The following is a 16686-nucleotide window of genomic DNA, read 5'->3' on the forward strand; positions in this document are numbered from 1 at the left end:
AACTAAATACCTGTAAAAATAAGTAAAAATAAACTTACCATTCGATGTTTTCTTTCTTCTAAAATCTTCTTTTTTCAGCCCCAAAAAAGTAAATGAAGAGACTGACAGGTAAGTCACAGCACTCTGATTGGTTGGTTTGAAATCCACCAATCAGAGTGCTCTGTGTCATTTTACACAGCGTGGGAAAGTTCTTTGGAATTTTCCCACGCTGTGTAATTTGACTCATAACTCTCTGATTGGTTACTTAATCCACCAATCAGAGAGTTATGAGTCAAATTACACAGCATGGGAAAATTCCAAAGAACTTTCCCATGCTGTGTAAAATGACACAGAGCACTCTGATTGGTGGATTTCAAACCAACCAATCAGAGTTCTGTGACAGGTAAATGTAGAGACTTACCTGTCAGTCTCTTCATTTACCTGTCAGAGCACTCTGATTGGATGGCTTAAACCCACCAATCAGAGTGCTCTGAGCCTAATTGCAGGGCGGGGCAAGGCTTTATAAGCCTTCCCCCGCCCTGCAGAGCTCAGTCTGCGCGGAGCCCTCCATGGGTGAAGATGGATTTTTTTTTTGCGCTTGTTTTTTTTTTTTTTTCATTGCGTCGGTTATTATGGATATTTATTTGCCCTTTTTTGGGGCTGAAAAAATAAGATTTTAGAAGAAAGAAAACATCGAATGGTAAGTTTATTTTTATTTATTTTTACAGGTATTTAGTTAACGGTCCCCCCTCATTATTTTTAGGGTGATGGGGGTAGGTAGGAGTTTAGTTTTGGGGGGAGGGGGTGACTAGGGGTTTGGGGACCCCTAGTCACCTGGGGGGGAGGGGGGTTAAATTTGTATTAAGGGCCCCCACCCACCGCTCAGGGGTGGGGGCCAGGGGGAGGACATTAGGTCCCCCCCTTATTCTTGTTTAGGGCCCCCACCCACCACTCAGGGGTGGGGGCCAGGGGGGGAGGACAATAGGCCCCCCATTTGTATTTAGGGCCCCCACCTGCGCTCAGGGGTGGGGGCCAGAGGGGAGGACATTAGGTCCCCCCATTTGTATTTAGGGCCCCCACCCGCCGCTCAGGGTTGGGGGCCAGGGGGGAGGACAATAGGCCCCGCCCCCCAGTTTGTATTTAGTGCCCCCACCCACCGCTCAGGGGTGGGGGCCAGGGGGGAGGACATTAGGTCCCCCCTCTTACTCTTGTTAAGGGCCCCCACCCACTGCTCAGAGGTGGGGGCCAGGGGGAGTACATTAGGTCCCCCCCCAATTTTTATTTAGGGCCCCCACCGCCGCTCAGGGGTGGGGGCCGGTGGGGAGGACAATAGGTCCTCCCCCTTTCTTTACTTTAAGGCCCTCACCCGCTCAGGGAGGGGGGGACCCTTTTTTATTTTTTTTTATTTTTTTTAACAGTGAGCAGCCACAGGCTGCTCACTGTTTAATAGACATGCCCCTACTCACGGTATAGCGAGTAGGGGCATAATTTACTAATACTAAGTAATTTTTACTTAGTATTAGTAAATTTGGCTGAAAGACCAATTTAGGTCATTCAGCCTTTTGGTAGATAACTCCCTAATACCGTGGGAATTAGGGAGTTATCTACCAAGCGGCTGCAACAAAAGTCCCCAAAACACCTGAGTTCCGAAGTTGCCGAAGTTCCGAAGTTGCCGAAGTGCCGAAGTTCTGAAGTGCTGAAGTTGCCGAAGTGCTGAAGTTGCCGAAGTGCCGAAGTGCCAAAGTGTCTAAGATCCGAAGTGCCGAAGTTGCCGAAGTTCCGATGAGGCGAAGTTCCGAAGCGCCGAAGTTCCGAAGTGGTCAAGTGCCGAAGTTCCGAAGTGTCGAAGTGCCGAATTGCCGAAGTCCCGAATTGATGAAGTCCCGAATTTCGGAAGGCCGATCCGAGCCAAATATTTTCCCCGTGCACATGCCTAGATATTCCTGAGATGTCTCCAGGAATGTGTAGACAACCTGGACCATTGAAGACTGATCTTGCAACGGATGGGTTTAGGGGCTGAAGTTCCAGAACATAGCCGGTAAAACCAAGGATACTATACATCCCATTTACATCTCCTCCTTTAATAAGTTTTTATGTATTTGCAGTGGCATCTTTACATTTTTACTTTTGGTGACTTTTCTACGTAAAGCACTTGTATTTCGTATACCAGTTCATTCGTATGCTCCCGAACTGCTAGGGACTTAGTTATTATAGCCCACAGTCCGGAGCGCTGAATTGTACCCAAGAATCAAAGTGCAGCATGAAAACTAATTGTCAGTCATATACCCAAACATCATCCTAGACTAGATGAAGGGTAGAACAGGAATAATTTATTTAGGCCAGATGGCCGACTTTTATGCAATTCAGGAGTACAGTATACACGCCCACAAAAACTCCCACAACACACCCACAAAATTCTGAGTCACTATGACTGCATAAAATACAAAATATTAAAAATTCATAATAATACACACAAAACCTATAGGAACCCCCATAAATGTCATATCCTAGGATAGCCTGGATCTGAGCGCCCAAGTTTTCCAAATAGTGCTCAGATCCCATAAACACAGCCGAATCGCTACTGGGGTAAATGTTTGACCGATCATGAGGCGCTTGTCTGAAACAGTTCCAAAGTTTCTGTGGTAGCGGTCGGTCAATTTCGGAAGTTCCAAACCGAACAAAATAAACGAATGGTTCTCTTCGCTCATAGGTAGGGTTTGTTCGCCTTGTTCGTTGGAACAAACCTACCAAACAGGGTCTCTGGCCTAAAGGCATCACAAGGAGCCCTGCAATGTCCATGACTTGAAACTGGCTGATTATGTGGATGCCTTCCTTTAGAATTCCGTGATGCTGCCTTTTTTATAGATCGACCAAAGCTTACAGTGGCTCAGTGAACACAAATGGTGATTTGTTTGTTTGCTTTATAATAAAAGACGACACGGTTTATTTTCTCAACAGGGCCCCCCAACTGAGGACATTGAAGTCTTGGACTCCTAACAGAGAGCTGGATGTCCCATATTTAGCATGCATTTCAGGGGTTTACCTGTATATACTACCCCTTTTATTGCATCCCGCACTCATAAATATTCTGTGTCCATTTAATGTTTAAACAGTTTAATAATGAGCGCTGTTATTCACAGATTTTACATAATGTTGTTCTAGACCATTTCAATACGTGTTCAGTTCTGTATTCAATACTTAATAAGATCATTTTAATAATTGTGTGTGTAAAGCTTTGAACTACAATAAAATATAAATGTTAAACATGGAAACGCCGTGATGAATCTTACTTAGTAAATTATAGGTTATTGCTTAGGTTCCTTTCAGTGCTGCAACTTACACAAGTAATCAGCGGAGAGAGAATTAATTATTTATAGGGTTTTTCACTGAAATTTAAGTTTGAATAATTTGTATGTTACCAGCTGTACTATGTTCTTCACAATAAAGTTAAAGTAGAAAAAAAGTTTTATTGTATGTTTGTGAGTGTATCTGTGTGTTGCTTCTTCCTTCTTCTCACTTATCCTTATAGTCACACTATGGTCACCAAAACAACTTTAGCTTAATGAAGCAGTTTTTGTGTATATGTCATGCCTCTGAAGGCTCAATTATCTGCCATTTAGGAGTTAAATCACTTTGTTTCTGTTTATACAGCCCTAGCCCCATCTCCCCTGGCTGTGACTGACACAGCCTGCATGAAAAAAAAGGGTTTCATTTTCAAACAGATGCTAACTTTCTTTAGACGTTTTTACCATCTGCTCTTTAAATTGAGCATTAATCACAGACAGAAGGCTCTTGCAAACTCTAGCAAGCTATTAACAGAGCAGGAGATGAAAAAAAATCTAAATTAACCCCTTAAGGACACATTACATGTGTGACATGTCATGATTCCCTTTTATTCCAGAAGTTTGGTCCTTAAGGGGTTAAACAGACTGTGCAATAAAGGAAGCATAAATATTAGATCTCTCTTTACAGGAAGTGTTTAGGAAGGCTGTGCCAATCACATGCTGTGAGGTGTGGCTAGGGCTGTATAAATAAATTGAGTTAACTCTTAAATTACAGAGAATTAAGTAGTGAGACTGCAGGCGCATATACACAAAAACTGCTTCATTAGGCTGAAGTTGTTTTGGTGACTATAGTGTCCTTTTAAGAATATGTGAATATATCTGATTGTGTACTATTTAAAAACTAATTATCTGGCAAGATCCCTATTTAACATCCTCAGATATCTATTGATGTAGGCGGAATAGTACATCACAAATATAATGCAAATTTGAAAATTAATATTGAAAATAACACAAAGCGCCAACCAACAGTGGGAACATTCCAAATAGGAAGCAGATGTGAGAAGCTAAGTTATACAGTATATTATAAACGACTACTGCAAAATCACACGAGTTGACATGATATAATGACTAAAACAAATCACATTAGTGACACCAGAAAAAAAAAAGGAAAAAGTGTTAACTGAGATTTTCATAAATGGAACTTAATTAATAGTAAAAAGTGACTGGCAGCTTCCGGTTTACAATAGGATTTGGGTCAGATTTTTTTTGGGGCTCTTTTTAACATTTTGGTGCTAAATGCGATAGTCAGCACTGTGTCCGGTTATATAGTATGAACAATTGTTATTGGCCTCATGGTGTGATATTTTATATCTTGCAGAATTAAGTATGTTGACAATATGTTTTGCCCTGTTATGTTTAGAATTATGGTGCTTATAAACTCAGTGCAAGTGAATACCGTGAATACTGAGGTGTCCCATCTCAAGACACCTAAAATATATATTATGGGGGTTCCTGAAAAGGCTTGAGGTTTGTCGGTATAGAACACATTCAATTATGGCAAAATAAGAATTTGACAGTGCCCTTAAAGGGGCACTCCAGACCCCTAAAGTGTAAAAAGTGAGTCAATATTTTTCTCATTTTACTAAAATTATAGATTTCAATAGAAATGGGCACTTTTGTAATTAACCTGGTTACAACCCCCTGACTGATAACCTGACTACCGTTCCTGTTACATCCTGGTTTGGTTAGCTCAGTGGAACTAAACTTAAGATGAAATAAATTGCTCAGAGCACCTGCCTTGCAAAGACTTGTCATTGAGCTGTATTGGGAAGTCTGTGATTGGACAGCCACATAAAGTCTGGGTGGGGTTAGAAGGGGAGGGCTTGCAAAGGCTGCAGACAAGAGATCCACAGCTTTTGCAAGTTGTTTTTAGATTGACACCCAGTAAAAATGAATAATTAAATATGTGCATTATTTTACATTTGGGATATATCTACTAACTTTGAGCTTATTATTATTTGTTTATTTATTTATTTTATTTGGGCAGTGGAGAGTCCTTATAAACATGGAGTATTATAAATTAAAGACTTACTGTGCATGACCAAATCTGGCCATGAACCAGGACTTGATTTTGTAATTTTTACCTGTAAGACGAATCATTTTGTGTTTAGAATGTAAATACTCAAAGTTAAAAATTCTTTAAACAAAAAAGGAAATGTGTAATTACTTTTTTTTTCTCCAAAATAGATTTGCGGAAAAAAAAAACAACAACAAAAATCCTCATCCATTCTCATTATCTCTATCTTCATCTACTTATGCAAATATAAAGCTAATGATTTATTCATACATCTACTTGCTATGCAAGTGTGGAAAACAGCTGAAGAGCTTTTTATATCCAAAATGCTTTGAAAAAGCATTTTCCGTCTCCAAGAGGTCCCTATTGGATGTACTTTGATTCCAAACTCGAACAGAAAAAAAAAATATTGTAGGGAAATAAATTCAAAGAGAGTAATTATGGCATACTTACTAAGTTAACTCACCATATGCCAGGGGATTGTAGCAGTAGACCCAAAGCAATTGGTTTATTTAACTGTTTAGGGTAGGAAGTGTTAAAGGGACAACAAGGAAAATATGCATTATTGAAAGAGTTCAAAAAAATTCACTGACATTGAATGAGTTCGCAAAATTACATAGCTTTTAAAAAAAGTTTTTTTATTCATCTTTAGAAAGCTACATAATAAAGCGTATTAAGGTACTTAGCGCTACACATAACAGCTCTACTAATTCACTGTACTCTAGCAGTTCTGAGAATTAGGAAGACTGACTTAAAGGGAATCTGCTACATCTCAGTTTTTTTTTTTATATATTCTGTTTACTTACCACTATAAGTGACAAATATATGTTTGTGTAGTATCAGCAACACATTAAAATGTAGAACTACACACCTCTTTATCCTACGACTGGGCGCCTCCATCTAAGATCTCAGTCAGTCATTGTTATAAGCTGTGTCCTTTGCACCTGTCAGTCAGAGTGTAGAGAAAACAAACACTGGCTGTGAGTTTCCAGTCTGCAAGGGAGCATTGCTTGCAGGACTTATCGATACATTTTCTATTATAATAAAATGGTTGGTCTTTTCACAGGCGGCGGATGTGCTGTTAGAATGACATTCACGAAGTACATTTCTATTCAATTAATTGACAAAACCTTTTTAGTTTGTTTAGAAACCCCAGCATAGAACAATAATTGACATCCATTTTGATCTAAGCCAATTGTTTCCACTTAAATTAGCTTACTAAGTGGTGGGACATGGATGTTGCTCTCTGTTGGGCTGTTATTTGGGATGGAGGTTTACTTAAAACGTTATTTGTTGATAAAAATAATAAAAATAAAAAAACTATCAAGACTTGAATGACTGTTGTGACTGTAGCGTAGACACTTATAGCAGGTTAACACGTTGAACTTTGATTATCCCAGAGGCTAACTCACTAGTTCGTATATCACTAGGATTCTTCACTAAACACAGCATTTTAGCGAATTAGTTACATAGTTACATAGCTGAAAAGAGACTTGCGTCCATCAAGTTCAGCCTTCCTCACATTTGTTTTTTGCTGTTGATCCAAAAGAAGGCAAAAAACCCAGTTTAAAGCATATCTTTTTGCAACAAACTAGGAAAAAAAAATTCCTTCTTGACCCCAGAATGGCAGTCAGATTTATTCTTGGATCTAGAAGCTATTACCCTAGAGTTGAAAAATTATATAATTGAATATTCTGTTTTTACAAGTATGCAGCTAGTTGCTGTTTAAACATTTGCACGGACTCTGATAAAACCAGGATGGGTAAAGTTGTGACTAATGTGACTAATGCTGGCCTGTAGAATTTGTCTCAATGAGTTGTTGTAGCCGAGATCTTGGCAATTGGATTTTAACTGCCAGAATTCATAGTTTAATGAATAATTATTTGAGTTGTTGAATTACTAGAAGGGTCTGAATAATATATACTGTGACACATTGGCCTCAAATATTTGTGGGTAAGGGTTTCAAATGAATTAATCTCTTTTGGATATACTTTTTAAAGAAAAATTTCAAAATATTAAAATATAAAAAAATACATTATATATAAAAATATTTAAAATAAATTCAAAATATTACACATAAAAAAATTATAATAATAAATAATCTTAATAGTGTATTCAAAAATATTTATTCATATGAAAACTTTATCCACAAATATTAAATCGAAGTCTTAGTGTTATTCAATAAAGTGTCAATTATTGGGAGGAGGGGAAGGGGGGGAGGCGGGGGGTTCAAAATGGGGCTTGATATCGATATCAATTTTACCCAGCTCTGTAATACACTCAATACATTCAAATGTACTCATAACACACCCTTCCTATTGTGTTTTTATACCCCCCCCCCCCCTCTAGACTGTAAGCTAAGCTCGTTTGAGCAGGGTCCTCAGCTACCTATTGTTCCTGTTAAATTTTGTTATTGCCTCATTTGGTAAATTTCCCTTTTATTGTATAGCGCTGCGGAATAAGCTGGATCTACCGGTATATAAATACCAATAATAATAATAATAATAACACACTTACACAATGCATATTACATCGCTTACTAACATGCCGAAACCAATTACACATTTACATCACAACTGTCAAACCCATTCATTTATACCCATATGTCAATTATTTCATTCAATTTAAATTCTCCCATTTCTTTCGGACTGTCTCCTTCTCCCCAATATTCACATCGCCTCATTAACCTGCCAACTAACCCTGCCTTCACCAATTTACCTTCCCAGAGTACCACCTTATCCAATAATCCCTCCCCCCCCCCCTGCTACCAATTAATCCCTTCCTTGACCATACTAAATCTCCACATTTAATTGCAATTAACCCCTTCATTCCTACACTAGTATTCCATAAAGTCCTGCGATTAACCCCATCACTGCTAACCCAGAACCACTGATTTCGTTGCCATTAACACCCTTCTTTTCCAAATTCAATCTCTGCAAAATCACAGTTTAAATTCTGATAAATATTTGCACTCTCACGCAGACACTGCACTCAGTGACATACAATTACAGATTCACTCCCACACATGTAGACACATTCACAGATCCACTATTACAAACACATAGACACAGACTCACACATACGTAGTCATGCAGTGCAGTCATGCACTCACACACATAGAATGTAGGATGTGAAAAGGCAAAATCACGCACGTTATTGGGGAAATATTGCACTTGATGTTGAAACACTGTTGCGAAAATGTTGTTTTGTTCGCCATGAGAGCTTTATTAAGGTCTAGTACCATGTCCCATGAGCTCTTCAGCCTCAGGCTGCTAATCCCGGAGTTATTTGCACAAATCCCCAGTCCACCCCAGGCTGGTAATAGAGACAATCTAATCTCACCAAATGGCCCTTGGTCCATGAAGCCATGTGTTAAGGATCAGAACTGGATTAACTACAGGTTGGAATAGGGAGCCAACTAGGGCTCAGACTGGCTGATTTCCCTGCTCAACAATGAACTTTCTTACCTGTTCAACAAAGCTTTTGTGGTCTGCATCTCTATCAGGTGCAGACAACTTTACAAGCTCACTCACAGTCTTCTAGAACTTTTCAGTAACCCAGAGTGCCACAGCTACCACTCAGAATCATTAACTGAGCACCAGGACTGTGAGGGACTTCTTAAAGTGGTCTATAACTAATATTGCACAGACAGCAATATTCCCCACTGGACCACCAGGGATTCTTCTCTCAGTGTGTCTCCACTGGACCACCAGGGATTCTTCTCTCAGTGTGTTCCCACTGGACCACCAAGGATTCTTCTCTCAGTGTGTTCCCACTGGACTACCAGGGAAAGCTAAGCAGGAAGAAGGCAAAACACATGCACACTAACATACTACACACACAATATTTAGACACAATCAGACTCTTCAACAGACAAAATACATCAAACAGAAACACAACTCTGAACCAGCACACACTGGGACACTCAGCCACACCCTCCACATACAGTTTGCAGCATCTTCTACACATGCAACACTCAGCCACCACAGACACAACAATGACAAAACAGAACCCAGGTCTCAAGGAGGGGGCCACAGTCTGGCATCCTGCCCAGGCCTCTAGGAACCTTATGCAGCTCTTTCAATGACGGAATAGGACAAAAGGAAATCTGATAAAATGTAGTGAATGTGATCAGGTGGTGGGCGAGAGGAAAGGAGAAGACGCCTCTGGGTCAGTAACTGGGATGAAGACTTGAAGCATAGCACAAGTCACATTGAGAGAGAAAGGCGTGAAAAGGGGGGAGAAGTCTTTCAATAATTAATCAATCTCGTCAGAAAAATAGAAAAGAGAGACATTAGAATAGAAAAAGAGGGACAGAGGGATTTGGGTTCAAAATAGGGACTGTCCTCCTACATAGGGACACTTGGGAGGTATGGGTGGCGGTAGAGTTATACAAGAAGGTAGCCAGGACAGGACAGGGAAAATATATCAATGAGCAAAACTAGAGCAACGTTTCGATCCCTTCGGGGATCTTTATCAATCTAAAGATAACAATATGTACAAATAGTGTATAAACCATTTTTTTTTAACATTGTTGCACTATTATATGTTTTGTAGATTAACAGCTGTATCCTCTATATTGCCTTGGTTACATTTATATCTATAAAGATGAAGATCCCTGTAGGGATCGAAACGTTGCTGTATCTGTCATGTTATTCCAAAAAGTCTGCTGATGTATGACGACCTTGAGTGCCTGGACTACTTTGCTCTTACTCTACGGATAAGGGGTTTGCCAGTCCTACGTACAGCGCACCGAGGTCTACAGGTGATGAGAGTGCGGATCCCTCCTTATTTTTTGCTATCAGTAGAAGCCTTAAACTAGCATAATACAAGCTTCCTGCTTATAATAAATTCAGTAAATATTTCTAACGTAACGGCGTTAAGTCAGGATTTTATTAACGTCAGGACACGAGCATTAGCCCTCACTTTAACCACTCTTCATGTTTTTATCTGCTTCGGCATAAAAGAACATATTGTTTGTGGATTCATTTGAAGGACGTTTCATTGTTTTTATCATGGATTGTCCTAGCTGCTGTGTCTTTATATTTAAATTAAATACATTATCCTTGAGTGTCACTTAAAAGAGAGAAACAGAACACGTATTCGGAAAGGGAACATTCGCAGATCCTGGTTTTAAACTGTTTGTTGTGTTAACATGTTTTATTCTGTTGATTCAGTATTCGAGGCTCTTTCTTTGTTGTTTGTATGCTTATTTGTTTGTTTGTTTTTCTATCTTTTGCCACTTGAAAATTCTCAAATAGAGATAGGCATAATACCACTGGACTTTGATAAAATATTTAGTTACATAGTTACATAGCTGAAAAGAGACTTGCGTCCATCAAGTTCAGCCTTCCTCACATATGTTTTTGCTGTTGATCCAAAAGAAGGCATAACATCCAGTCTGAAGCGCTTCCAATTTTGCAACAAACTAGGAAAAAATTCCTTCTTGACCCCAAAATAGCAGTCAGATGTCTCCTTGAATCAAGCAGCTATTACCCCACTATTACCCCACTATCCTGGGGCAATATAGTTTACAGTAGGCATACCCGATAGTGCTTTTATCTTGCTGCTTCTCTAAATATTTTTTGTTCTATAAAACTAATTTTAAGTTTGAAGCATTAACATGTCTGGTAAAAATAAAAAAAGGGATTTGCTGAGTGTAACGGATCACCTGGCACCCCGACTTGGTACCTCCGTTAATGGATGCTCCTAGTGCTTCCTGAGGACTCCAAGCACTCTGGCAGACACCATAATCACAGAATCCAAGAAACCTTTAAATTCTCCCAAGCGTATGAATGCTGTAGACCATTGAATAGGAACCATACGAATAGGCTTGTACCCCTAGCAGTCAACTGGAACAGCATACAATAAATCCTTCCCCCAATAATGAGACGACACATCACTTTGAGGGTAAAACAGGAACTCTGGACTGGCTCATCCAGCCTGGCTTTTATTACACTAATCCACATACAGGCCACACCCAGGGGGAGGCATAAAATAACCAATCACATACATGGTTCAGCCCACACATCCCCTCCCCTCAGATAACATTAAACTCAATTATCCAGTACACTTTTTCAGCCAAGTTCTGGATGTACCCCAAAACCCGGGGGTACACATTTAAATCCAGCATCGCTGGATAGCCCTTATTCAGGGGGACAACATATCCAAAATTCAAGTAATTCGGATGAATGGTTCGGGAGATATGGGGTTCCAAAGATTTGACCGACCGCATGGGTAAAGTATCCGAAAACAGTTCCATGCATTTTGGCCCTGCGGTCGGTCACAAACAAGGGAATGAAAACAGACGAATTGCCTGTGTTATAGAGCCTGGAGAGGGTTTGAATGAATTCCCTTGTTTGTGGGGTTCTTTCTACCGAACGGCGGGTCATTCGGTAGTTTCCATACGAATTTCTGGAAGTATGGAGGTCTCAGCGGTGTTTGCCTAGTCAAGTGTCCGATTTTAGTTCCAGACACTCGACGGCAAAACACCGCTGTTCGGTAGTTTAAGATGGCCGCCGCCACGTGTTTGTTTCCCGAATGGCGGCCACCCAGAGGACAAAGAATACATTACACTGATTTCCAATTACCCGTTCGCAACATTGTTGCAAACTGTAATTGGAGGCACACTTATTCCTGGGTGGTCTGGTTGTTCGGTAGTTTCACTCAATATAATAAATGGAGTGATTCTACCGAACAATCAGATGAATGCTGCATACATATCCCAGGTTAAACTTAATACACATATACACATATAATATTACAGGCAATATACTAGAATATGTATCACAGTCTTAAAGGGACAGTAGTCCCAAAAGTCCCAATATGTCCATAGATGCTGTTAAAAGGGCCAGTAGCAGCGATATACAGTACAATATGCCCCAAATAACCCAGGGGCCATAGTCAGCAGGTAGGAGGCTAGCAAACAGGCTTCTCCAGGGCCCAGTGGCGAGGTTGGTTTCGCCACACTGAGCATTTATATGCAAACACTTAAAGGGACACTATAGTGTCAGGAAAACCGCCCCCACCCTCAGGGTCCCCCTCCCGCAGCGCTGAAGGGGTTAAAACCCCTACAGTTACTCACCCTTTTCCCCCGCCGGGCTCCCTTAACTCTCCTCCCCCGGCGACGTCAGCATCCTCGTCAGAAACTGCTATGTTTACATCAGGCAGGGTTAACCCTAGAGGGACCTGACACCCGGACCACTTCATTGAGCTGAAGTGGTCTGGGTGACTATAGTGTCCCTTTAACGAACATTGAGAATTAGTGAAAGCTCAGTGAAGTAGATCCATGGATCAGACTCCCGGCAGAGGTGGTAGGCATCATAGATTTCTGAATTGTATTATCTTGTTGGGAATATAATAAACATATCAGCTGTATATTTCAACGAAGACGGTATGCTATACATTCATACATATTAGTGATGTCTTTATCTGTTCTAAATACTCATCTCAAGAGGATTTTGTAGCAAAGTGCATCAAATCATTCAATCCACGCTAATTAGTCAGAAAACAGAATAAATAATAAAAAAACAGGGCATTAGTTACCTTAGAAGCACTGCTCGGCTGCCATGATTACCATTTTCATCCTTGTAGCTTGCTCATTTTTGATAAATATAATCAGCTGCATCCACGGTGGTTGACATGGTAACTAGTCAGTATTTTTTTTCACTTTATAACTCACTTCGTAAGTGTGTGATCTTTCAGTAATTACAGTCTATATACTTACAGCAAAGTAACAAACACAAAAGTATAGAGCTTTCTGCTTAGTTTATAAAGCCTACATTGTTTGGGCAATTAAACTAGTTTTATTAATAAGACACTAAAGATCCCTAAAGCACTTTAACTTGTTGAAATGCTTTATGTGTGAAGAGTGTTTCCTCTTTATTTTTTAATGTTACAAAAAGTGCTGATATCAATAGAAATTTGCACTTTTATAAATTAACCTGGTTACACCCCCCCTAGCTGTCAATCAGACCATTGGAACTGTTACTTCCTGGTTTGGTTAGCTCAGTGGAACTAAACTCAAGATGAAGCAATTGCTCAGAGCACCTGCCTTGCAAAAACATTTAATTAAGCTGCATTGGGAAATCTGTGATTGGGCAGCCACAGAAAGTCTGGGCAGGGTTTGAAGGGGAGGGCTTGTAAAGGCTTCAGATATGAGATCTGCAGCTTTTGCAAGCTGTTTTTAGATATGCAAATAATTTTAAAAATGCAGAATTACATGCATACATGTTTTTATTTGGGCTATACCAAACAGTGTTTTTTTAATTGGGCAGTGGAGTGTCCCTTTAAGATGACCCTACAAGCATTAATATACTTTGACATTCATTCTTTACTAGCTTATTCACTTGGTGAGATTTGTCAGAAATTAAAAAATCACAAAAACATACCTGACTCAAAGTTTTCAATTTTTGCCTAAAATTTCCTAAATAGCCCGGTGTATGTATGTTGTGAAAGGACCAAGCCATCCCCTTTTGTTCCTTGTTTGCAATATTTTTATTTGAGGATGGACTTTACAGAAATGTCAAATTAGCTAAATATGCATTTCATCGGAGCAAATCTTTGCTTAGAAAATACAGAAAAATCATACGAAAGAAATGCATGAATATTTTATCTCTGGCAAGTGCACACATAAGGCTGTACACTATATCCGTTGTTTTACCGAATATTAATGAACCTCTCCTGTATTTGTTATGGTCCCAATTTTAAATGCAATATGAACATAGTGCGTTCAAAAGATAAAACTGAAATCAAAACAACAAACAACGAGATTGTGGGTTTCAAGATGGACCCTATTAAACTTCAGTCTATCTTAGACTGGCCTTTACCCACTGGACTCAAGGCCATACAGAGGTTTGTCGGATTCTCCAATTATTATAGGCGCTTCATTAACGGATTCTCATCTATAATAGCACCCATTACTAACATGACTAAGAAGGGTGCTAATACCAAGGTTTGGACTAAGGAGGCTTTGGCTGCCTTCAAGACCCTCAAGGAGACTTTTGCCTCTGCCCCGATTTTGGTTCACCCTGACACTTCTTTACCTTTCCTACTGGAAGTTGATGCTTCTGAGACTGGTATAGGGGCTGTACTTTCTCAAAGACAGGGGTTGGATAAACCGCTGCATCCGTGTGGTTTCTTCTCTAAAAAATTGATTGACACAGAGAGAAGGTATGACATTGGAGACAGAGAACTGTTGGCTGTAATATTGGCTTTAAAGGAATAGGGGCATCTATTAGAAGGGACTTTACAACCAGTTACTATTTTGACTGACCATAAGAATTTATCTTTCATTGGCGAGGTCAAAAGATTGTCTGCTAGGCAAGCTCGCTGGTCTCTGTTCCTTGCCCATTTTAATTACATACTTACCTACAGACCGGGCTCCAAGAATACTAAGGCAGACGCTCTCTCACGCCAACATGAACCTGCCACTTTCGCAGAGGTCCCTATGTCTTCTATAATCCCCAAACAGTATATTGTAGCCAATACCAGCCTTAAAGTACACTCTCCTCTACTGCATGATATTGAAAAGGTTCAAAGCAGGGCGCCTGTACTTACTCCTGAAGGAAAGTATTTTGTACCTCCCAACCTTCAGGATGAATTACTCTCATTCTTCCACGACAGTAAAATTGCCGGACATCCTGGCGTTCATAAGACTCACTCTCTGATTTCCCAACATTTTTGGAGGCCTACCTTACGTAAGGATGTTAGAGAATATGTCATGGCATGTGTCGTTTGTGCTAAGAATAAACAGCCTCACACCCTTCCATGTGGTTTACTTCAACCTTTAGAAATTCCTAAGACACCATGGTCCAGTCTAGCTATGGATTTTATTGTTGAGTTACCGGTTTCTAATAACCAAACAGTGATTCTCACGGTTGTTGACAGATTTACTAAAATGTCTCATTTTATCCCCTTACCTAAGCTACCTTCTGCACCCGAATTGGCTGAAATTTTTGCGAGGAAAGTCTTTCGCTTGCATGGAATTCCTATGGATATTGTCTCGGATAGAGGTCCCCAGTTTGTCTCTCGTTTCTGGAGATTCTTCTGTTCCCAGTTGGGTATCAAATTAAATTTCTCCTCGGCCTACCATCCCCATTCTAATGGGGCTGCCGAACGTACCAACCAAAAGATCGAACAATTTCCGCGCTGTTTTGTATCTGAACATCAAGATAATTGGGTCGATTTGATTCCTTGGGTGGAGTTTGTGCACAACAATTTGGTTTGTGAGTGTACTCATAATAGCCCCTTCTTCATGAATTATGGCTTTCATCCTACCATTCTGCCGTCAGTGTCCTCCTCTCAGGGTATACCAATGGTTGATGATCATGTCGCCAGTCTGAGGAAGTTGTGGAATCAGATTCACCATGTTCTTGTTCACACTTCGGCTTTATTTAAACAGCAAGCACGACGTCACGACCCACCAAAAATCTCAAACTAGGACGTTTTGGGGGCGTGGTCATCAATTAAAGAAGCAGGGTATAAAAGGTACTCACTTACAGTGAGTCATTGCCCTGTCGTGGTTTCAGCTTGTCTGTTCCCTCAGTGCGTTTATATTGATTGTTTCTTCGGTTATTGACTTGGCTTGTATCCTGACTTTGCTTACCTCTCCTATCCTTGAACTCGGCTTGGCTTTCGCTTACCTGTCTTCTCGTTCCCTCGACCTCGGCTCGCCCCTGACCATTCTCTGTTCGCTTGATGTTAGTCCGGCCACTCTAAGGTCCGGTACACGTCTTTATAGTTTTTAGTACACTGCGTGTTGGATCCCTGTCTTGATCCTGACAATATCTCAAAACAGAATGCATGTGTCATGCTTGATTATATATTTCTTACCTGTTCTATGTTACATTTTGTATATATTGTGTATTAATATTGTTTTTGTTTTTTTGTACCCTATTGTATCAATGCAGTGTTTTGTGGACCCAGGACATACTTGAAAACGAGAGAAATCTCAATGTATCTTTCCTGGTAAAATATTTTATAAATAAGTAATATTGTTAATGCTCTGTAATTTTAACGTAACAGGATACTATAGTCAACAAAAGAACTTTAGCTTAATGAAGCAGTCACAGTGTATAGATCTCGCTTCTGTAGTCTCTCTGCTCAATTCTCTTTCCTTTGGGAGTTAGTTTTGTTTAGTCAGCCCTAGCCACACCTCCCTTTACTTGACTTGCACAGTCTTCCTAAACACTTCCTGTAAAGTGATATCAAATGTTTAAACTTCCTTTATTGCAGAGTCTGTTTAATTTAGCATTTCTAATCTCACGCATTGTTAATTGCTAATTAAGCAAACTTTATAAATCAGAAGATAAACAATTCTAAAGCAAGTTAACATCTGATTGAAAATAA

Source organism: Pelobates fuscus, chromosome 6 (assembly GCF_036172605.1).
Source record: "Pelobates fuscus isolate aPelFus1 chromosome 6, aPelFus1.pri, whole genome shotgun sequence".
NCBI classification, from domain to species: domain Eukaryota; kingdom Metazoa; phylum Chordata; class Amphibia; order Anura; family Pelobatidae; genus Pelobates; species Pelobates fuscus.